Source organism: Cetorhinus maximus, chromosome 26 (genome assembly GCF_964194155.1).
Source record: "Cetorhinus maximus chromosome 26, sCetMax3.hap1.1, whole genome shotgun sequence".
In the NCBI taxonomy this organism is placed as follows: Eukaryota; Metazoa; Chordata; class Chondrichthyes; order Lamniformes; family Cetorhinidae; genus Cetorhinus; species Cetorhinus maximus.
In genome coordinates, this window is record NC_135904.1 from 2,738,887 (window position 1) to 2,763,555 (window position 24,669).

Consider the following 24,669-nt stretch of genomic DNA (forward strand, 5'->3'; position numbering starts at 1 on the left):
ATCTTTATTTAACTCAAAGACACTCTTGATAGAACAGTGACCTTTACAACTGATTTTAATCCTTAGCACACCAGAGATGAGCTAATGGTCTAGACTGGGCTATATTCATTTGTCAACAGTCTCTTCCAATTTAACATGAGATGGCCCCTCAGAAATTGATTGAGCTTGTTACATCCATACTGGGAACACATCACCGATCACTACTTTGGCTGCTGTTTGGCTCCAAATAATTCTCCGTGGAAGTAAGTTTTGAGCCAGTCAAAACCCACCTTTGTGATATTTTCCTAACATTCTCCAACAAACAGTCGAAAACGCTGGGTAAGATAAGCATAGGAAAATAAGGTAAAATTAATGGTTAGAATTTGTACATTGGACTGAGAAAGGGAGAGACAAGGGAATGGGGAGGTAGCAAGACCAGCGAAAAAAAACAATTTCTAGCAATAATTTCCAACTCGAGTTGGATTTCAGGCCAAATATTCCAATACAAAATGGATGTTCGGTTAAATTTATTGCTGTAATATTAATTGCTGTAATATTTTTCTTCCAGTCCCACATGGTGCGAACTGAAAATAAACGGAATCAACTGGCCCAAGGGGACAGAAATTTCCCAGCTTTGTTGGCAATCTAAGGATTATAACACTCAAAGCAGCAGTGTACAAGCCGACATCATAATAACTGGAAATGGCAGCTTTGAGCAAGAGGCTGGCTAGCGCTGAGTAAAACTCTAACATTGTATCCTTTCCCCCTCAAATAGTCAAGGACACAACTATTATAGGGCAGTTCTCCTGGAATACTCCTTAAGCAAAATAAATGGCAATCCTTTTAAACAAATCAGATCTAACTGGGCCAGCTGGATTGAAGTAAACTATGAGTTTAATGTCTCTTTTGAAGGAGACTTTAAGGCGATTGAATAGAATTTTCCTCAGGATTATCAAAAGAGAATGGCAAAACAGATCCAGGCCAACGGCTTATTGTGGTGGAGGGTTCAAATCCCTGAAGACGCAAGTTAAAAAAGATAAAATTAAGAGTAACCAGGAAAATCAGGTAGAACATCTAAATTGTATTGCAAACGTGGGATGATTTGCTGGGCAAAACGTTGAAACGAGATGGTATAAATGGAGCCAAGAGACAATTAGACACATTACAGAACCACAGAATCACACAGTGCAGAAGAGGCCCTTCAGCCCATCGAGTCTGCACCGACACGTGAGAAGCACCTGACCTACCTACCTAATCCCATTTACCAGCACTTGGCTCATAGCCTTGAATGTTATGACGTGCCAAGTGCTCATCCAGGTACTTTTTAAAGGATGTGAGGCAACCCGCCTCCACCACCCTCCCAGGCAGCGCATTCCAGATTGTCACCACCCTCTGGGTAAAAACGTTTTTCCTCACATTCCCCCTAAACCTCCTGCCGCTCATCTTGAACTTTTGTCCCATTGTGACTGACCCTTCAAGTAAGGGGAACAGCTGCTCCCTATCCACCCTGTTCATGCTCCTCATAATCTTGTACACCCGCGATCAGTTCGCCCCTCAGTCTTCTCTGCTCCAACGAAAACAGCCCAAGTCTATCCGACCTCTCTTCATAACTTAAATGTTTCATCCCAGGCAACATCCTGGTGAATCTCCTCTGCACCCCCTCCAGTGCAATCACATCCTTCCTATAATGTGGTGACCAGAACTGCACACAGTACTCCAGCTGTGGCCTCACCAAGGTTCTATACAATTCCAACATGACCTCCCTACTTTTGTAATCTGTGCCTCGATTGATAAAGGCAAGTGTCCCTTATGCCTTTTTCACCATCCCCACTAACGTGCCCCTCCGCCTTCAGAAATCTATGGACACACAAGCCAAGGTCCCTTTGTTCCTCAGGACTTCCAAGTGTCATGCCGTTCATTGAATACTTCCTTGTCAAATTACTCCTTCCAAAGTGTATCACCTCACACTTTTCAGGGTTAAATTCCATCTGCCACTTGTCTGCCCATTTGACCATCCTGTAGCCCAAGACACTCAACCTCACTATTAACCACCCAGCCAATCTTTGTATCATCCGCAAACTTACTAATCCTACCCCCCACATAGTCATCTATGTCGTTTATATAAATGACAAATAATAGGGGACCCAGCACAGATCTCTGTGGTACGCCACTGGACACTGGCTTCCAGTCACTAAAGCATCCTTCTGTCATCACCCTCTGTCTCCTACAACTAAGCCAATTTTGAATCCACCTTATCAAATTACCCTGTATCACATGTGCATTTGCCTTCTTTATAAGTCTCTCATGTGGGACCTTGTCAAAGGTTTTGCTGAAATCCATATAAACATCATCAACTGCACTACCCTCATCTACACACCTGGTCACCTCCTCAAAAAATTCAATCAAATTTATTAGGCATGACCTCCCTCTGACAAAGCCATGCTGACTATCCCTGATCAAACCTTGCCTCTCCAAGTGGAGACAGATTCTCTCCTTCAGAACTTTCTCCAATAGTTTCCCTACCACTCACGTGAGACTCACTGGCCTGTAGTTCCCTGGCTTATCTCTACAACCCTTCTTAATGTGGGAAAAAAGGAAAAAAAGAGATTGAGGGATAAACTGAATGTCAGCAGGTGGAGTTGATCTATTAAAAAACATAATGGGATTGTTCAGCCTAATGTCCTGGTCATCATCATCATCATCATCAATGAAGGCAGTTCACAGAAGCATTATCAAATAAAATTTGACATCTAGCTACTTAAAGGCAGAAACTAAATGTTTGGGGAAGTACAACATATAAACATACGAATTAGGAGCAGGAGGCCACTTGGCCCATCCAGCCTGCTACACCATTCAATACGATCATGGCTGATCTGATTATAACCTCAACCCTGCATTCCTGTCTACTCCTGATAACCTTTCACCTCCTTGTTAATCAAGATTCTCTCTAGCTCTGTCTTAAAAATATGCAAAGGCTCTGCTTCCATCGCCTTTTGAGGAAGAGTGTTCCAAGGACCGACAACCCTCTGAGAGAAAAAAATTCTCCTCATCTCTGTCTTAAATGAGCCACCCCTTATTTTGAAACAGTGACCCCTGGTTCTAGACTCTACCACAAGATGGAACATCCCTTCCACCTCCACCCTCTCAGGACCCCTCAGGAAATTAAAGGGTTCAATTAAGTTGCCTCTTATTCTTCCAACTTACAGTGGATTCAAGCCTAACCTGTTCAGCCATTCCTCATAAGACAACCTGCCCATTCCTGGTATTAGTCTAATCAACGTTTTCTGAACTGCTTCTAATGTGTTTCTTTATGAACCTTTCTTTAAGTAAGGAGGCCAGTACTGTACACAAGACGCCAGATGTGGTCTCACCAATGCCCTGTACAACTGAAGCATAACCTCCCTACTTCTGTTATCATTTACTGTGAGGGGAATTGATTAAATTCTTTTAGCTTTCCTAATTACCTGCTGTATCTGCATACTAATCTTTTGTGATTCATGGACTAGGACACCGAGTGAATCTGAATCTCTGAGCTCTGCAATCTCTCACCATTTAGATAATAAGCTTCGTTTTTTATTCTTCCCGTCAAAATGAACGATTTCACCTTTGCCCACATTACAAGGGGCCCAGAATTGGAGGAGTATAGATACCTTGAATGGTTGCAGGAAGGGGGTGATGCCATGGAGCGACTTGAAAGCAAGGATGCAAATTTCAAAATTGAGGTGATGTTTAACCAGAGGCTGATATAGTTAACACAAGAATGACGGATGGACAAGACTAAGGGCAGGATTTTCCGCACCCGTCTGTCCCTATAATCTTCCAGTCCCGCCGCAAGTCAATGGGCTTCAGGCTGGGGTGCCACCTCGCCCGCAACGTGGGATGCCCGTGACAGGGCCGGAAAATCCCGGCCTTAGTGTGAGTTAGCTCACAGGCAGAGTTTTGGATGGGCTCAAGTTTAGGGAGGGTGGAAGGTGGAGGGGGGGCCAGCCCAGGAGCACAGTTCCAGTGGTAACAAGGGATGAGGGTTTCAGCAGATGAACTGAGGCCAGGGCAGAGTTGAACAATGATGCGGAGGTGAAAATGGGATGTCTTGGTACTGAAGCTCATCTCAGGCTCCAATGCAACACCGTTTGCAAACAAACAGTCTGGTTCAGCCTCCAAGAGGCCAAAAGGTTCAAAGCAAGAAAAGCTGCTCAAAAAAAAATCAAAATGGCACAAGATTTTATTTTGGGAGGTCAAACAAAAACCCTCATTCCATTCAACGAAGTCAGTGAACCGGACTAGTCCAAAGGGCTGGCCAAGATCCTGGGGAAGGCCAGATTCCTCAAAGTAATTGTAGGGGAATCCAGCGCCCTCAGGTTAATCCAAGGGCATCTAAGATTGAGCTGAAACATGAGGGATGGAGGTTAATCCATAGAGGGCTCTCAAATCATCTTCCTAAAGGCTGAGACATTCAGTTCATTCGGAACTCTGGTTAGCTATCGACAGTCTAATCCGCACTTAAAATCGGGAGCCTCTGGTAAAGCACAGTGAATCAGTTACCCTCACTTTAATCCATGTGTGCCTCAGGTGAAGCTGCAAGGAACCTTGGGGCCCTCAATTTAATCCATTGACAGCCTGGGATAGACTTTCAAATCTTTTTCTTCCTTGGGAGATTTTACACTTGGCTGCATTTTAAAGAGAGCTTCAGCTTTTCTCATTGCTGAAACCAATTTGGTACAAACAAGAGCACTGTGTTCTGTACTGCAGATCTGTTCAGGTCACTGGTGTTGAAGCAGATGCGTGAAATGTGCAGACTAACAGAACATGATCAACAAGGCTAGTTTCAGTCCATTGGCTTAAAATCACAGAGCTGCCAAAAACAAGTGGACTTAAATGGCCCTGCACCTGAAGGGAGTTGTTTGTTTTTTCAATTCATCTATGGGATGTGGGTATTGCTGGATAGGCCAGCATTTGTTGTCTATCTCATTTCCCTTGAGAAGGTGGTGGTGAGCTGCCTTCTTGAACCACTGCAGTCCGTGTGGTGTAGGTACACCCACAGTACTGTTAGGAAGGGAGTTTCAGGATTTTAACCCAGCGACAGTGAAGGAACAGCGATATATTTCTAAAACAGGATGGTGAATGGCTTGGAGCAGAACTTGCGGGTGGTGATGTTCCCATGTGTCTACTGCCCTTGTCCATCTAGATGGTAGTGGTGGGTTTGGAAGGGGCTATCTGAGGAGCCTTGGTGAATTCCTTCAGCGCATCTTGTAAATGGTACACACTGCTGCCGCTGATCATCAGTGATGGAGGCAGAGAATGTTTGTGGATGGGGTGCCAATCAAGTGGCTGCTTTGTCCTGGATAGTGTCGAACTTCTTCAGTGTTATAGAAGCTGCATTCATCCAGGCAAGTGGGGAGTATTCCATCACACTCCTGACTTGTGCCTTGTAGATGGTGGACAGGCTTTGGGGAGTCAGGCGCAGGATTCCCAGCCTCTGACTTTCTCTTGTAACCACAGTATATATATGGCTAGCCCAGTTCAGTTTCTGGTCAATGGTAACCATGTTGATAGTGGAGGATTCAGCGATGGTAATACCATTGGATATCAAGGGGTGATGGTTAGATTCTCTCTTGTTGGGGGTGGTCATTGCCTGGCACTTGTGTGGCATGAATGTTTCATGCCACTTGTCAGCCCAAGCCTGGAAATTGTCCAGGTCTTGCTGCATTAGGACATGGACTGCTGCAGTATCTGAGGAGTCACAAATGGTGCAATCATCAGTGAACATCCCAACTTCAGACCTTATGATGGAGGGAAGGTCATTGATGAAGCAACTGAAGATGGTTGGGCCGAGGACACTACCCTGAGGAACTCCTGCAGTGATGTCCTGGAATCGAGATGATTGTCTTCCAACAACCACAACCAGCGGAGAGCTTTCCCTCTGATTCCTATCAACGCCAGTTTTGCTAGGGCTCCTTGATGCCACACTTGGTCAAATGCTTTCTTGATATCAAGGGCAGTAACTCTCAGCTCACCTCTGGAGTTCAGCTCTTTTGCCCATGATGGAATCAAGGCTGTAATGAGGTCAGGAGCTGAGTGACCCTGGCGGAACCCAAACTGAGCCTCATTGAACCGGTTATTGCGAAGCAAGTGCCGCTTAATAACACTGTTGATGACCCCTTCTATCACTTTACTGATGATGGAGAGTAGACTCTTTGGGGCAGTAACTGGCCGGGTTGGATTTGTCCCACTTTTGTGTACAGGGAACACCTGGACAATTTTCCACGTGGCTGGATAGATGCCAGTGTTGTAGCTATAATGGAACAGCTTGGCTAGGGGCACAGCAAGTTCTGGAGCACAAGTCTTCAGTGCTATTACTGGAATGTTGTCAGGGCCCATAACCTTTGCAGTATCCAGTGGCTTCAGCCATTCCTTGATATCATGTGGAGTGAATTGAAGTGGCTGAAGACTGGCATCTGTGATGCTGGAGACCTCCGGAAGAGGCTAAGATGGATCATCCACTCAGCACTTCTGGCTGAAGATGGTTGCTTCAGCCTTATCTTTCGCACAGATGGTCTGGGATCCCCCATCATTGAGGATGGGGATGTTTGTGGAGCCCCCTCCTCCAGTGAATGTTTAATTGACCACCACCATTCACGACTGGGTGTGGCAGGACTGCAGAGCTTAGATCTGATCTGTTGTTTGTGGAATCACTTCACTCTGTCTATCACTTGCTGTTTATGCTGTTTGGCATGCAAGTAGTCCTGTGTTATAGCTTCACCAGGTTGACATCTCATTTCTCGGTATGCCTGGTGTTGCTCCTGGCATGCCCTCTTGCACTCTTCATTGAGCCAGGGCTGATCCCCTGGCTTGATGGTAATGGTAGAGTGGGGGATATGCCGGGCCATGAGGTTACAGATTATGTTTGAGTAAAATTCTGCTGCTGCTGATGGCCCACAGCGTCTCATTCATGCCCAGTCTTGAGTTGCTAGATCCGTTCAAAATCTATCCCATTTAACATGGTGGTAGTGCCACACAACACGATGGAGGGTACCCTCATTGTGAAGGTGGGACTTCGCCTCCACATGGACTGTGCGGTGGTCACTCTTATCGATACTGTCATGGACAGAGGCATCTGCAGCAAGCAGGTTGGTGAGGATGAGGTCAAGTATGTTTCTCCCTCTTGTTGGTTCCCTCACCACCTGCCGCAGACCCAGTCTAGCAGCTATGTCCTTTCGGACTCGGTCAGCTTGGTCAGTAGTGGTGCTACCGAGCCACTCTTGGTGATGGACATTGAAGTCCCAGAATATGTTCTGGGTCCTTTCCACCCTCGGCGCTTCCTCCAAGTGGTGTTTAATATGAAGATGTATTGATTCACCAGCTGAGGGAGGGTGGTAAGTGGCAATCTGCAGGAGGTTACCTTGCCCATGTTTAACCTGATGCCATGAGAATTCATGGGGTCCAGAGTTGAAGTTAAGGACTCCTAGGGCAACTCCTTCCCGACCATATACCACTGTGCCGCCACCTCTGCTGGGTCTGTCCTGCCGGTGGGACAGGACATACCCAGGGATGGAGATGGTGATGTCTGGGACATTCTCTCTCAAGTATGATTCTGTGAGCATGGCTATTTCAGGCTATTCCTTGACTAGTATGTGAGACAGCTCTCCCAAGTCCCCAGATGTTAGTAAGGAGTAAACAGAAACTCATTGACTTGATAGCTTTTCCTCCAAACACAAAGACACTAGCTGATAAACCACTAAGGTGTGAACAACCTTATTCCCTGTAGTTGTTAAAAGGATCAAGGAGATTGGATAACCATAATGGAATTACCACTTGCCTTATATGGAAAGTAACAGCATTGTTGTACAGGACACATGATTCTTGCCTGACTGGCAAAACCATTGAAAAGAGCAGAAAAAAGGCAAATCTATAGAGATCCATCTTGAAAGCACCAGAAAAGCAGACAAGAGCTTCAACACAGGGAGAGAAGGACCAATAAGCACAGGCGTCAATCTGCTGTAATCAACCAGGTTTAAAAAAAGGGCCACACTGCTGTTCCTTGAAAGAGAACTAGAGAAACTCCTCTCTCCCTCCTACCTGATTGCTTTTACTAAGCCACTTGTGAAAGCAACCTTCGGCAATTCAACAGTGGAAGCCATCGCAGCTGCAGGGACAACTCTACAACCTCAAGACCTTCACTTCAAACAATGCAACACTTTAACTTCCAAACATATCAGACCTGCAGCAAACATGAACTAATCTTGATTTAAGTCTCATTCTATCTTCGTTTTTAACTAGTACGTGTGTGTGCGTATGTGTGCATGTGTTAGTAACTATCTTTCCTTAGATAACTTCCAGAACTAGAAGAAATAAATTTACCTTTTCAAGTGAAAAAGTTTTGCCGCTGGATTATTTTAAATTGAATTTCTTACACCACGGGTACATCTCAGCGCGTGTGCACATGCACAACTTTGGGATAACACTTCTTGAAGCATCTGTTACACCATAAATGAGTGAATAAATAAAAATGAAAAAAAACAACTACCAGTAGCTACTGATTATTTAGTGACCCCAGGCAGCCTCTGTGTCGCCAACCTTTCTAAATATTGCTTCATGCACATGATAACATTGTGCTTGAACACTCTGACACTCTGACTGACGGCCCCGAACTTTCCCGCCCAGTTATAGCTTCCACCGTCATGAATGTGGAGTGCACTGTTACCTTATTCTGTATAATTGCTCCTCTGCCTTTGTGTCTGCCACCCAAGTGTTACAAGTGGGAACACATTTAAATGTAACCACAGAATACTAACAAGGTTCATTATTTCAGTAGGTGGGAAGGTGAACTGACAGTTACAATGATTTTTGGTTATTTTATTCTTTCATGGGATGTGGGCGTCGCTGGCAAGGCCAGCATTTGCTGCCCATCCCTAATTGCCCTTGAACAGAGTGACTTGCTAGGCCATTTCAGAGGGCAGTTAAGAGTCAAGCACATTGCTGGGGGTCCAGGCTAAGGACCAGGCAGATTTCCTTCCCTAAAGGAACCTGAGTGAATCAGATGGCTTTTTTCCCCCACAACATTGATGATGGTTGTCATGGTCACCATTACTGAGGATAGCTTTATTATACCAGATTTATTCATTGAATTTAAATTCCACCATGAATCTGCGATGGGCATGTCCCCAGGGCATTGGCCTGGGCTTCTGGATTATACTGCTGGGACATTATCACTACATTACCATCCCCCTCTATCACAAGCACTGTTTATGTTATAGCTATGGCACAAGGGGGCTGACTCCTGATATATCGATGCAAATCCTGGTGCCACCAATGCAGCAACAGTCAATCATAAACTAGTATCTTCAACCAACATCAAATTGCATAGATTATCCGGTCATTATCACATTGTTGTTTGTGGGAGCTTGCCATGCGCACATTGGCTGCCATGTTTCCTACATTACAACAGTGATTACATTTCAAAAGGTACATTATTAGCTGGAAAGCACTCTGGGTAATCCTGCAAGTCTTTTTACCTATCCATACCTCAAAGTGATTTGTAAGAACCTGTCACCCCATCGGGAGATTTCTTCCTTTTATCAATAATTCTCCTTTCCTCCCTCCCTCCGCAGCTCTTAGTCTGCCTGTATCTTTCTCTCTCTCACACACTGTTGTCAGGATCTCTGTCTGAATCTCCCTTTTGTATTCTTCTCTTCCATCAGGAATTATTTGTCTCCTCATTTCCTGTCTCCCCACCTCTCTCTCCATATCAATCTATCTCTTCCCTCCTCACATTCCCTGGGTCTGGATTTCTTTCTGCCTTTGTTGTCAGTCAGTGTCTATCTCCAGCTGTTTCTCTGATCTGTCAGTATCTCTCCCTCTCTCGCACACCTCTTTTGTCAGTATGTTGCTGTCTAGCCTGTCAGTAGCTGTCCACTATGTACAGCAGTTTGAAGCTGTGTGTGACAGTTTTGGGCACCCCAGGAAGATAAGAAACAATTGGAAAGGTGCACGAGATTCATCAAGATATTACCTGACGAAGATAGGCCAGACATGTTGGGGCTATTTTGACCGGTGGTGAGAAGCTGAACCAATGATCTCATAGAAGCCTTCAAAATTATTGAGGGTTGATTTTAAAAAAACAATGAATTGATTCCATTGCACTGTGAGGTGATACAAGAACTATGTACATTTACATAGTGCCTTTAACATAACAGAACATCCGTCAGAAGAGCATTATAAAACAAAGTACGACACTGAGCCACGTAAGGAGTTATTGGGTCCGAATTTAAAACAAAAATTGTTCAGAGAGGTAGGTTTTAAGGATGTCTGAAAAGGAGGAAAGTGAGGCAGAGGTGCATATGGGGTTAGGGATGATATTCCATGTCTTCAGGCCTAAGCATCTGAAAATGGGCACCAATAGTGGAGCAATTAAATTTGAGGGTGCACAAGGAATTCGAGGAGTGCAGATATCTTGGAGAGTGGTGGGGAAATGCAGGGAGAACAAATTTGAGATAAATAGAAAAAGAATTACTGGAGAATTTAGAAAAAGTGCCCTTAGGTAGAGGGTATTTCTATTGGCGCAGAAACTACAAGGAGATTTAATAGGGATTTTTAAAATTCTGAAGGATTTTGATATAGAGTGAATATAGGCCTGTTTGAGAAGTCAATTAACTGTGCCATGAAGAGTGAGGAGAGAGACTGGAGGAAACGTTGGTACACTGCTGCAGTACAGAATACTTTACTATAGCAAGTATTAAAGACAGGGACCCAGTGCATCTTTTAAAAGGGACAAATGGATAAGCGTGTGGAGTAGAGGAAGATACATGGAAATGAAGTGAGAGCGTGGCAGTGAAATTAGCTATTGAAAGCTTGGCACTAACACAGCAACCAGGAGATTCGTTAGAGATGGGGCGAGCCCGAGGCACATTACAAATTGGACCTCAGGCCTCATCTACACATAACCATCGAGCTCTGGACACCAAAGCAGTTTGCCAGTTGGGGCCTCAGGAGAACCAGCTGGTTCCAACGCTGAGCCAGGTAGGCCCTGGGACAAGGGTATACCCCGACTGGCAGTGGCACACAGTGCTGCAGCGATACCAGAAAGAGACTCCCTGTCTTTGTGACTCCACGTAAACATTAAGTTTAGAGCAATAAGTTACTTACCTTTCCATTGGTGGCCATGAACCCTAGTTAGGCCATTGTAGACCCCTAAAAATTGAGCAGGCATGGTGCATAAGTTATGTCAAATTTGGAAGCAGAGTCCTCAAACTGAAGAAGGGTCTGAAGAAGGCTCATACGGACTCGAAACGTTAACTCTGTTTCTCTCTCCACAGATGCTGTCAGACCTGCTGAGTTTTGCCAGCATTTTCTGTTTTTGTTTCAGATTTCCAGCATCCTCAGTATTTTGCTTTTATCCTCAAACAGGTGTTAGGAGCCTGGTTACCATATTCAGGAGGGTTAACACCTGCTTCAGGCAGGCGCTCTTTATAGGCGGCCGGTTTTCAGTTTAGAGCAACAGAGACCAATTTCTCCCCTAGTGGGACAAGTGGCCTCCTTCAGTGCAGTCAACCTCGATATTTAAGCAGATGGTTCAAATTCGCTTCTCTGCTACAAGCTGTTGTGGAAGCAGAGTCGATAAATTCTTCCAAAAATAAATATTGAAAGGGCATGGCAAACAAGTGGTGAAGAAAACACAGCACAGACACGTTGGGTCAAATGGTTGCTAACTCTTGCTTTGTCATAGTTCCGCTGCTTCTTTAATGGACCAGAATCTTTCAGGGTCAGTATTTCTCTGTCCTTCCTCTGTCAGTATCTCTCCGTGTCATTCTTTGTTGTCTTTCAGTATCCATCTATTTTTTTTCCCTCTCTCGCTCTCTCTCTCTGCCACTATCTCCCTCTCACACAGATATTGAGTGTTAAAAGTATTATCTGTTTTTTTTAATCTGGCAGTATGCCTTCAAACAGGTGACAGAACACCAAACTCTGGGTTGATAAATTGAAATGTGTATATTAATTCATTCTGCACCATATAAATTACTTCAAAAAATCAGGTCAGGATTTCTCAGCAGAGGCTTCACATGCAATTACAGGTTGAAAATTGTGGGTCTGTTCAAGTGACTTTGCATTCACATGTGAGAAATAATGCACTTTAGCAAACAATGGTACCTGCGGTCTGAATTTACATACACTCTAGTGTTGGAATCAGTGCACAGCTAACCTCTTGTTTATTCCTCACCCAGGGCAGGACAACTCATTCAGCTGGGAGTTCCTCTTTTTAGAATTAACCTCAAGTGACCTGGACAATACAAGCAGAAGAATAGGATGGACAACCTAGAGCTTTGTATTGCACGTGATACAATAACACTGTCTTAGCTCCATCTAAATCAGGATTGGAATTTACCTCCTCCGTATGACACAAAAGAACGCTGTCAATTTTCACTGACCTGTGTACGATGCACAATGGTAAGGGATGTTTGTCAAACATATTCATTTCAAATAAAATAAGAAAATAACGATTTTTCAAGGCATTCAGTAGAATCAAAGTAATGTACAGGGAAAGGGATACATGAAAGGGAAAGAGCTTCAATCTTTCAGCCTTTATCCTGCTGTCTGTGTACCTCTATTATACAATCTTCCTGTTTCTTTCCCTGGACATCTTCATTTTCCTTTCTCCCACAAGTTTGTGTGTCGTTCTTTCTTCCCCTTCCTTGTGTGTCAGTATGTATGAGCACATGAGTGTGTGTACACGTGTGTGTGTATTGTGTGTACCTATGTGTCTCTTTCTCTGCGTTTTGGTGTCAATTATAGCTCAAATTGGCAGTACTCTCGCCTCTGAGTAGGAAGGTTGCAGGTTCAATTTGCACTCCAAGGATTTAAGTGCAAAATCTATAGGCCGACACTTCAGTATCGGAGTGATTGCTGCACCAGTGGAGCTGCTGTCCTTCAGATGAAACGTTAAACCAAGATCCCGTTTGCCCACTCAGCTGGGCCTAAAGGATCCCAGTGTACTATTTCAAAGAAGAGTAGGGGAGTTGTCCCTAATGTCCTGGCCAATGTTTAATCAATTAACACCTAAAATCAGATTATCTGGTCATTGTCACATTGCAATTTGAGGGACTTTGCTCTGCATAAAATGGCCATATTACAACAGTGGCTACACTTTAAAAGTACTTAATTGGCTGTAATGCATTATGGGAAATCTGGAGGTCATGAAAAGTGCCATATAAATGCAAATCTTTCTTATTTTAACCTGTGATATCCATATCTTTCTTTCTCTACCTCTTTCTTCATGCTTTTCTTCCCCTTCCTCTCCCCTTGTGCCCTTCCCCTTCTGTCCAAGCCTATGATTAGCTTGGGTATTGTCGTGGTTGGTCCTGGGTTAAATGAATTGATTTGATTAAAGCTGGAAAGCAGGAGGGAACTTCAAGAAATCCATCCATCAAAAGAGAACTGTGATGACAATGAAGCATTTTCCTCTGGCTTTGGCTTGGCATAGTTACAATACATAAAGGTGTTTTTTCTTTTAAAAATAGATGTCAGAATCACATCGGATTTTAACTCTCTAAAAAGAAAAAGATGATTTTACTTTTTGTTATCTCTAGACAAATTTCCTTGAAGGTGGAACCAAGTCATACATTTGTGGGAAGTTATGCCTGATTGGCAGCTCCTTTGCAATTAAGCTAAATCCAGTGAGCCATTGGAACTGTTGGAGGGGTATTCAATTAAAATGAACTATTCAAATTGGAGATAGATCAAGACAGTTAGCTTCCACTAGAAAATAAAATAACTACGCGCAGAGGTTAACTGCAAACTAGCAGTTTAGCATGCAGATTATATCCCTTTTGATGAGTTAATTAGTACTTGACCCATACAAATATGTATTACATATTATCTATAAAGATTTACATGTTCACTTCTACCTCCCTATTAAATTCGAGGGCTGATATTGTGATGCTTTGTCATTTTTCAAAAATGTAACGCAGTTCCTGTGCAGGATAGGTCGTGTAGCTAATGCAATTTACAGAAAACTTCTCTCATCAGATCCATACTTAAATATCAGAACCAGTAAAGGGACTCTTGAGACCAGGAGAAGCTGGGATTCAAATAGGAGAGTAATTTAAAATATAATAGGCCATAGTATCTCAAGCAAGTTTGGCAGAAAAGACCCAGAAATGTAAAATGGAACAACTGCTAGTAGAAGTCTATCTGCCAGTGTGGAATTCCATGCCTGGCTATATTGGCATGGCCGTTGCACATGTAAAGACCACAAATTTTTCATGGTTTGACTTATTTTACTACTTTTGAAGAAAAAAAACTGCTCCTTTATAGAAACACAATGCAAGATCAACAACACCATCACCTCATCATGTCATGAAATGGAAAAGTAAAGTGTCTCATACAAATATTCACCATAGCGACAATCCAATGTTAAAAGAGGTTACAGTATTGGACATAGGGGTCATTGTACTCAGTGGGAATGATCCCATTAAAAAATTTCTCCGGTTTTCAGATATTATCCATAGAATGAAAATGTTAACAGTAGAGCTGAGAACCTGAGTTTCTAGCTGTTTGAAAGTCTGAAAAGGTTTTAGAGGATAATACCTGTGGGATCTCATTATTACTGTTTAAAGACTGTAGAATCCTATAGAAAAGACTGCAAACGTGCCTGTGTTTTTTAAACAGAGCAAATGTTTGCTCTGGACACTGACATAGCGTAAGATCTATGAACCTTCTGAACCTGCAGATATGGGTTTGAGGACTGTGTTCTAGATACAATGGGTGGGAGTTAATCCTAACAGCCTAAAAAGGGAGGGTTGATACAGGCAGATCAATCACTTTGTTTGGGGCCTTTATGTCTAGGTACAGTCAGTCTTGTTTTACTCCAACACGCCCATTTCTCTCAAGCACAGCCTCAGTGCCATCCTCTGTTGGAAGGAGGGGAGAAGTAAACTACTTTTGATGCTGTGACTTTCCTGTTTACTTTTCACACTAAATAAATACTTAGTAGCAAAAGAAACAAAAACCAGACAGAAAGCCACAAGTCAGCCAGCACAGTCTCCAGACATTGATCTATAGAATAGGTAGCACACCGGTCACAATATATATATATATATATATAGTGTCTTCAATACAAAAGAATATCTTAACATGTATTGAAAATAGGAATGAGGGAAATAGATGCCAACACAGAAGGGAGAAGCAAACTAAAGCTCGGTCAAGGCGCTGGATTTTGAAGAGTTTTTAATGGAAAGAAAGGGAGCAAAAACAGAAAAGTTTAGCAAAAGAACTTCAGAAAGTGGGACCCGGGTGGCTGAAGGCTCTGTCTCTCTCCATGGGTGGGTAAAGGGAAGGGGGTTTAAATAAATCATTAAAAAGAGGCAGGAATACAGGTCAACATTTTGGCAGCAGTGGAAGGGTGACTGGAAGGGCAGAGGTTAGGGATTTGTGATTGAGGTTATAAAGGTTGCGAGCTTGATGTTGGATGAGGAAAGTCCATCACAGGGTCTGGAGGTGAGGGCAGGAAGTGGTCAGAGATAATCTTGTCAGCGGTTGAAGGGAATGATTAGTCATACGGGTTGGGAGGAATTTATATCAGGAATGAGATTGTGGGAAAAGGGTGATAAATTCAGAGGGCAGGGATTAAGGAAGCTGAGGTGAAGATTAAAATTGCTGAGGATGAGGATTTGCCCAGTGCAGAAGCTAAGGGAAGAGAACAGGGAGGTTATCATGGGGATCAAGTCAGCATGGATAATAAACAATTAAAATTTTAAATGAAAAGGTGTGGGAGATAGAAGTACCACCACAAATTAGGAGGTAGGTGAAGGCTCAACTTGAAGGTTAAGTACCAAATTACCACCTTGGTAGTTTGGGTAGAACAGGTGTGAAAGGTATAGCATGACAGAAAAGATACATTAAAGAGGGAAGGATTTACTGCATGTGGACCAAGTTTCTGTCAATGCCAGGATGTTGATTCACTTTCCGTAATGGGGCTGTGGATGACAAAGGTGTCATGTTCAATGGTTTAATTGTTTGGTGTTTGATTTTGAGAGTCTGGTAAGTGATCTATGCTCATTGCTTATTGGTGTGGACTCAGAGCAGAGGAAACAGACACCACAGAAGTTACTAGAAGTTGAGCTGTAAGAATGAGTGCAGACGTTTTGCGATTGCAGAGATATTTTAAAACTCTTGTAAATAAACCTGTTACGCACTTAAAAAACTAGTGTCATCTCTGCATTGCTCTGAAATATGTAAACGTTCACAAATGTTCAGAAGGCCAATATGGACAGGGATAATGGTAGAAAATCAGTAGGCAATCACGCAGGGTGAGAGAGAATTCAGATGAAAACTCTTTCAATAGCTTGGCAAGTGAGCAACTAAGTCATGAAGCCCAGGAAGGTGCCAGGTTCAATCTTCAAAATGTGCCAGTTTGTTGATCAGACTTAGGGTTACAATAGAGATTCTACAGTTGGCAACAGCACTCATGAGGAAGGGAAAGATGGTCAACTCCAATTGTTACCCAGTGACTCCTGCTGGAGGGAAGTTTTTTATTTTTTTGTTCACGGGATGTGGGCATCGCTGGCAAGGTCAGCATTTATTGCCCTTTCCTATGTGGGGGGCATCAGGTGAGAACAGAATTAGATCTGGTTATATATCTGTTTCTCCCCACACCAAACACCATCCCCCATCCCACAATCAAACAGCCTGCTGACAGTCAGAATCCATACGTAAACTGACCAGGAGGAAATAGCAGAGAAAAACGGGGGCAAAATTCAACCTGGATTTCCGCCGCTATCCTGATTTAAATCAAGTAAGGTCGTGTCAGAAGCATGACAGAATTAGCACATCCCCATCTTGGCCTCAAATGTCCTCCCACGCTCTCAGCCAGGAAAGCTGTGGGCTGCTTTTTCACTGCCTGTTACACATATAACACGGCAGGGAGGAGAGAACTGGGAAACCACCCGATTTTCCTACTAGTCACCACAATGCAGCTAACCCCAGAGATCACCACGAGTAGAATGGTAGTAAAACCTTGGGCAAGGAGGCAGGCCTTCCACTGCATTAACTAAGGAGAGGGGTCCTAGCTGTGTCTTCTCACTGTCCAGAATAGCCCCAAACTTGAATGTCAGTTCAATCCAAGTGCTTTGCTAAACACTTGCCAAAATCTTCAAGGCACTTCTGCCTCTTTGAAAGTAGGACAATTGCACCTCCATCTTTAGTAACAGTGGGGTGAGGTGGGGGCAGAAGGGGGGTAAGTGACCTCTTGGTGATGTAGGTCCTACAAATTTAAACATAGCCAAAGGAGGTAACTGGGCCAGGATCTTGAAGGGGCCATGGATGCGAAATATATTGAATTTAATTCCATGCAGGCACTGGACATTAACAGGTCCCCTATCAACAGACACACAGAGACTGTGCTTGTTATTTTGGAGGTTATTTGCTTGCAATGTATAATTCTGTAAATTGGTACTTCTAAAAAATAAGTGTGCATAGATTGGCTCCAGTAACCTTTCCCGACTGTCTTTCTGGAGTATATATAACAAGGGAGGTGGATTAAGTCTCATCCAAACCCTTCTCTGAAAATCCAGGCTGATGTGTTCTTTTGAGGAAAAGTTGTTTCCTTAAAAATGACCAACCAGTTAATTGTTGGATGCAAAGTCTTTATTTAATACACAGCTTTACTTTGTTTAGTCATTTCTGCACCATTAAAAGAACAGAATTTGGATGAGATTATTGACTACGTGAAGATGTTACCAGTGAGGAGAGTCACTCACTGCAACACAACTCAAAAGAACTATAACCTATAGGCTACTGGAGGAAATATTTGGAACATTGGGGGAGAAATTGGACTCTGCGGGTGCCTGTTTCTCAGGTGTAGAATGGGCCAAAAGAGCACCCAGTCCGAGTGTGCCTGAAATATGTCTGAATCCAAATTGGGGGTGGTCTGTAAGGTAGGTTAGGCTGCTAACATTTGCAAATGAGAAGCCAAATGCCTGTATTATGCCCCCTTGTCTAAATTACATTGCACCGACTAATTAGACTGAAGTGAAACTGGGGCCTCAGAATATATCCGGCCTCTTTGCCCCTGAACAAGGCAACACTCCAGCAGGCTGTCCAAGAGTTAAGATCCTCCACTTCCCCTCCAGTCAGTAAAATATGATCCAAATGGGGATTTTACTCTTAGAGCCCATTCACCTATGATTCATTTTTTAAAAATTACTTTGAAAGTTGATGACACAGGAAAATGAATCACACCTTACAGCAAAGTGTCAAATATTTTATTGTAATCAATGCGGTGAAAGAATAGCGTCCTACAAGACAGCATAATTGCAATGAATGGAACTGCTTGCAAAGTGACAGCAATGTTTACTGGGGAATTAAAAGGAGAGAGCTGGTTTGCTTCAGTCCTCACCCTCGTAGGCTTTATTCCTTTACTTCTTGCTCCTTCCTGCTTTCATCCACTCCCGAAGATGCCGACCTTCACCAGAGTCCGCACTTGAGAGAATATCTACAGTTTGTTGCAGACTCCTCACCTAACACCTACATTGGAGCAATTTCTAGCAGGGCCACCAGACAATCACCATAAACAAGGGATTCACTCCGACCCCTCTAAGGACAAGGCACTAAGACCAATTGTGGACACTCTTCCACCGTCCCAGCTGAGCTCCACCCCAGCCAAGATCCACTGGTTAAGCATTCACTCAGTTTATGCAAAGAAACTGTGCCTTTTCTTTGCCCTACATTATACAAGTATCTGTTTACTAAGCTAGACCAACGCTGTGAAATTACTCCATGGGCACCATAGTCAACACGTTGGTCTCCGCAATGTTTTAGTGCGACCATTAAACAATATCTAGAACTGCAAAGGTTTCAAATGAATCTATTGAGCATTGTATCCTGCAGTTTAAATTTGAGCCCAGATTTTGTTTAAACACAGTTTGTATTCCAATACCTCAAACTGACTGCACACTGAAACCACAGGATTAACAACCTCAGGTCCCACCTTCGTAAATGTAAAGTGTTTTAATTATTTCTCCAAATGGTTATTTTAACAGCTCATTAGTCACTAAGTGCCAGAGAGCAACCATTACAAACATCAGATTTGCATTATTTCAAATTGTCCTATTACTGTAATTATAAAACAGCAGGTTTCTACATAAAATTGCTTTTTGTACTTTGTGGTGTGACGGTCACAGCAGTGTGTACTTCAGATAAAACATGTCATACGTAATTATAGGGGTAGATAATGCACTGAGGGCCCACACTGCTCCCCCACTTAATGAGACACTGAGGCCGTCAATGCTTCCAATGGGTTCAGTACAGGCCAATATGGCCAAACAGCAAGAGCAGCATTATCACTGTGAAAATTATCTAAAATTAAAGAGGTTACCACTGTATTTGAGAGTGCCCTAGCCTGTTGTTTGGAATGGGCAGTGTAGGGAATGCCCTGTTAAATGTGATCTGGCTTGACTTCCAACTCCCCCCCAGCACCACCTTCAACTCACCTCACCCCGAGGGGAGAGGGCCAGCCAGCGTTCTGCAGGCAGCCATCGGTCCTTCTTTGGCACCCCCTAGTGCCTTCAGTGCATCATGCCAGGAGTGTCTGAAAAATATTTAAATATGCTGGCTTCATGATATTGGGCAAGGCCAACTCTCTCATGCATGGAACACACACACACAGCACCCAAAGATCATTTATCAGCCCCATTAAGAGCAGAGAATGTTCCAGCAAAGAAAGCCTCTGCTGGTGCTTTTCTGTACACAAGCCACAGAGCCTAATCCCACTCTCCCCATTTCCTCTAATATTCCTTTTTTTGCCTGACACCAATTCCTTTTTAAAACAGAATTCATAGACTCTGCTTCACTGATAGAACTTGGCTGTTCTCTGCCATAAACTAAATACTCTTTGCCTAAAGTATTTTTAAAAAACCCACATTGTTGTTGTGATTATCTGAAATTTATTCCCTCTTGTTACCATCTTGTCGAGGAGTGAAAACAATGATACTTACCCTATTATAACCTCTTAAAATTTCTCCAATCGCTTTCACAAAATGGAACAAAAGAGTTTGAGGGATGATTTGATAGAGATGCATAAGATTGTAACAGGTTTGACAAAGATAAGTTGCTCCCATTCGCTGCTGGTACAGGGACTGGGGGACACTGGCCCACAGCCTTGGGCAGGATGTACAGGCCCATGGAAGGAAGAACTTTATTATTCAGTAAGTGCTCATGATCTGGATGAGGGTGGTAGAAATGGAGGTAATGATTTCAAGAGGAAGTTGGATGGGCGCTTAAGGGAAATAAATTTGCAGGGCTGTGGGGGGTAGGGGGTGGGGAGGTGGGACTGGTTAGATTGCTGCACATGGACTCAATGGGCTGAGTGGCATCTATGTTGTAAAGTAAACTGTAACCGCTCCATTATAGAAAGTTATTTTATATGGATATAACACATGAGAACATCGGCATGCACACCCATGCCTGGCACACAGAGGATGTATGCAAACATCAGTATCCCCAATGCTTATTTGGAAAGATGGCACCATAAAATCACACCTGGAAGGGTTTGAGCAGCAACTAAAAATATGAACAGGAATTATAAATTTGTCAAACTATTGAAGTTTTTTAAAAAAAATGAAAACTCTAAAGATTTATTTCACACTAGTCAACTACCAAAAGGAACAAAGATGGCTAAGTGTTTCAGACAGGGCAGACCTCTCGCATATTTCTCCCATTTTCAGTTTCTATTTCAGGAGTTGCTGGCGGTAGCAGGGATGGTTAAAGTGTCCGTTCGAGGGCACAATGTCAGAGGTAATGTTGGGAGCACAGCTTGAGAAGCCGTTTATTGCAGATGGCAGTTAGAAATTCACCGAAGAGCTGAACACACTTAACCAGCGCAATTTGACTATAAGCAAAAAGTCCAACCTGAAGGCATTCCCCACATCAATGTCTGATGAGATTACACAGCTATCACATTGTTAAAAATCAGTGGCTGCTGCAACTGTCAGAGATGCAGAATGTTGCTGAACACCCCAAGACTCATATTCACTTAAAAATAAAACTCAAGTAATACTTACAGCTGCAAAAGCAGGATGATGCAGAATGGTAATGAGGCAGGGAATAGCATGTAAAAGATGGCACAGCAGGATATCACATGCCACACGATGCACTTGCCTTGCTAAACTTTAACTCAGCTGCTACAGTATTCAGGAATTGCAACAATATTCACGACACGGATGGAGGTTTTTTTAAAGTATACAACCTGATTTAGCTTCAAGTCCAACTTTGTAACAAGGGAGTTGTTTGCATTTCAAAAACACAACATGAGGGATGCAGAGTACACAAAAAACCAGACTGCCATGTAGCAGTGGGCACTAGTGTGTTTCCGCGCCTTCACTGCCGGCTCTTTGATCAACCAGAGAGATTAAAAGAACATTAGACATCAAAGGATGAACATCTACCAAAGGCGGCAGAGGAAGTGGAATTAGTAAAAGCACAGAAAAGGGGTGAGGGGAAAAAAATGTACTGTTGGGCCAAATCACCAAGGGTAACTGGGAGGGACAGTGCAAGAGGGTCAATGCCCAGAACAAACCCCTCCACAAGAACGAACATGATTCCTGCCATGGATTTATTATTGTCCCAGCATTCTTAGTTTGTCCAGCAGCAGTGGGTGGGGGCGTTCTGCCATGTGGGAAAACAGCCATTTGTAGACCCAGACAGCCTCCCAGCACGCTTCTCTATGGGCACTCTTTGGCCCACAGAGGCAGCCCCTCTGTGGCAATGGCGCCACCTGCCCTCACCAACCAATAACCACCCACCTCCCCCTCACCCACCCTAAACACCATACCAAACCTGACTGGCCCCAGCACTCCCAGACCCCACTTATCTGGTGGTGAGACTGCACATCCATCACTGCACAATCCTCGTCTAGGTGCAGTCCCAGCGATGCCCCCGGTGGTGCTTCTGATGAGTTGCCGACCTTCTCATTAGCTGGCAGCTCTTGGGTGCAGGAGGCCATCCTTAATTAATTGGCTGCCACTGACAAAATGCAGCCACAGGTCCCACTGAGTGTCAAAGGGGGCATCGCTGACAGCAGCCTCTGGGGAATTCCCAACACCACCACTAAATTCAGCCCAACATTTCAGCTCGATGACCTTTCAGTTTTAGTTAAGATACATTTATAGGAAATAGGACTGGCAAGTTCCAGAGGCTCCACTTGCACTGTTTTAGTCTGAGTATTCAGCAATAACTCCTGCTGAGTATCCTTGAGGCAAGTGTATGGTTTTCACAATTGCATCGCCATGGTGACAATCATCTGCAAGTGGTATAATAGTTTTCAGCATTGTCCTGCATTTGCAAAACAAGGTTCTTCCAAACTATTTCTTCATGGAGACAGCATCCTTTAAAAATGAAAAGCAGCAGTCAGATAGCCTTCCACAATCCTTAAAGAGCACCACAGTCTGTACATCTGCTTGGATAGTATCTCGTGTTCTCCTGGACACTCTACAGGCCTTGGCGTTGAACACTGCCTTCAGCAATTCCAGATAGTTGTCTCTCAGATCTGGCTGCTCCTGATCAAGCCCTTTGCTTTGATTTCCATTTTGGAGCTGTGTTCAACCCAATCCTTTTGATTTTCTTTGAAGCCTTTTTTACAGCCCAAGTTGGATGCTCTTGGCTGTCATCCAGCACTTTCCACCTATTTAAAATCTACTTAGAGGACCTTAACCCTTTAGCTGCCTCCTTGTTATAGAGTTAACATATTTATATGCTTAGCGTCATTCTGTCTTGATTTGGACAGTTCCATAAAGGAGGTTTCTGCAGGTGATGGTGTTACCTCCAAAAAATGTCCCCAACTGAATCATTAAGCTGCCTTTTCTCTTTCAGATGCTAACCAGGGTTCAATGGTAGCACTCTTGCCTTTCAGTCAGGAGGCTGTGAGTTCAAGCTCTAGAGACCCGAAAACAAATCTAGCCTGATGCTCTGAAGGAAATGTTGCATTGTTAGAGTTGTCGTCTTTCAGGTGAGACATCAAACCGTGGCCTCATCTGCCCTCTCGAGTAGACATGAGTAAAAATCCCATGGTGCTACCTGAAAGAGTGGGGATTCCTCCCCAGTGTCCTGGTCAATATTTATCCCTCAACCATCACCACTAAAATAATTATCTGCTCTTTATCACAATGCTGTTGTGGGATCTTGCTGTATGCAATTTGGCTGCCATATTTCCTATATTGCAACAGTGACTAGACTTTGAAAGTACTTCATTGGTTATAAAGCACTTTGGGGTGTTCTGGGATCATGAGGTCTTTCTGATCATATCCAGCAGATCTCCATGTCTACATCTTTTTGTTTTCAGATGCCAACTGCCCTGCTGTGTAGGTTCAGCATTTCTGCTTTCGCTTCTTGGGCCTGTTTGTTCAACAGTCACACTTCACATGTTACACCAAACACTTTTATATTGCAGGGTCTGTCTCCATCCTGTAAGACTGTCTACACTGTGGTCAGTCTCAATGAATCCTGGCGAAGTCACTCTGGTGTTGCCACTGGTTAAACAAATGGGGGCCAACATCAGCAGCACAGCTATTAGCTGCAGTCCACAAAGCACTCGCCCCCAGAGACCAAAGAGCCCTTACAGACACATCAGCATACCCACCCCATCAGCTTGAGGTCCTTAGGAACTAGGCTACACTTACATTTTATTATCACCACATCCACCTAATGGGGAAAGATAACCTTGACCAGTTGAGCTGCAATTTCCAAAGGCTTAATTTAAAAGCATAAAACCTGGACACATCTGTAAAAAATATTTACTAACCAACAAATTGAGGCAATTTCCTTTAAGATCAGATGCAGTAGATCTTATCTGGCTGGACTGGACACAACCTATCAAAAGGAGCCAGCAATGTGGGGGCTGATAATTGCGAGCTCAGCAGTGACCCAGCTGAATTTGGTTATTCATTCATTTCATGTTATTGTCAGTTTCCTTGATTTAATTGTTAAGGACATGAACTGAGCAGTTAAATTGCATATTTAGAGTGGTCACAGTGACCAGCAGGTCTGAGGGTGCTCCAGGCTCATTAAAAACTGCTCGTTATTTGGAAGCATTCACTGTTCTGGCTGAAGTTTACAAGCTTCGAATGGAACTTCTTGGTTTATGAAAAAGCACCACACCCCTCCCTCATTGTCAATTTCCTTATACTCTCTCCCTGCTTCTTATCATCTCTCCTTTCCTGCATTCCTTCTCTCTCCTTCTCCATTTTCCATAATTTTCCCCAGTCTCGATCAGAGGGCCAGTAGCTCAGCAGCACCACTGGGAACGATGGCCACCACTGGGGCTGCACCTGGAGGATGAGGGTGTGTTGATGGTCGTGTGCCCTCACAACCAAGAAGGAAAAAACAGTTCAAACCAGTACTCTTATTTCCAAGTTTTTACTGGTGTTCCATTTTAAGGAGCAGTTCGGACCAGTATTCTTATTTCCCAGTTTTACTGCTTTTTCATTCTGGGAACAAGGTAAGGGAGGTTCTGGGCGTGCCAGGGCTCCAGTGAGAGAGGGGTAGGGAGGTGTTGCTGAGCTAAGGCGGCACTGTTGGGGGGTGGGTTGGGGTCACCATTGCCACCAGGGGTGCCCTTTGTGGACCCAGTAAGGGCACCCGAAAGGGAGGCACCACACCCACTCTCCCACCACCCCCCCATCCCCCAGAGCTCACTGAGAGGCTGCC

The 24,669-nt window shown here is 43.8% G+C and overlaps 1 protein-coding gene across 1 annotated transcript in view; it reads right to left on the minus strand.

Moving 5' to 3' along the window:
- The window catches only part of LOC144668216 (NT-3 growth factor receptor-like), a 658,117-nt gene that overhangs the window by 565,168 nt on the left and 68,280 nt on the right, over positions 1 to 24,669 (minus strand). The gene's annotated exons all lie outside the window — the stretch shown is intronic.